The following is a 485-nucleotide window of genomic DNA, read 5'->3' on the forward strand; positions in this document are numbered from 1 at the left end:
TGTGTGTGTGTGTGTGTGTGTAAAGAAAATTGTTCTGTTTGATTTCTATATTCAATCTAGGAAAACTGTTATGCAAGGAAGTGAAGCAAAATTGAATAGGTGAAGGTGGAGACGTAGCGAACATAGTGAACGTATGGAATTAGTTAGGCATTCGAACTATAACACGAACTTGGTTAGTTGCTCGTATTGTATTGGATAGAAAATCAGATATACATATACATATAGTTCTAAATCGATATTCTTTGGAGACATAATCTGGCGGCGAGTGAAGCGCTTTGATCTTTTGCGAAAGGGAAAGCTTATATACGATGTGAGTTTTTCTTAATCATCTTTTGATCCTTTAATGCAGACGACAGGTAGATAAATGGACACGGCTTAATATCTTCCTCTGGTGAATGGGTCATCGAATCTCTGAAGCGTATTTGTTTCAATGACATATATATAAAAAAAGCTAGGAAACCTCTATTGTGCCCCTATATTCCGAA

Source organism: Glossina fuscipes, unplaced genomic scaffold (assembly GCF_014805625.2).
Source record: "Glossina fuscipes isolate IAEA_lab_2018 unplaced genomic scaffold, Yale_Gfus_2 1, whole genome shotgun sequence".
Lineage (NCBI taxonomy): Eukaryota > Metazoa > Arthropoda > Insecta > Diptera > Glossinidae > Glossina > Glossina fuscipes.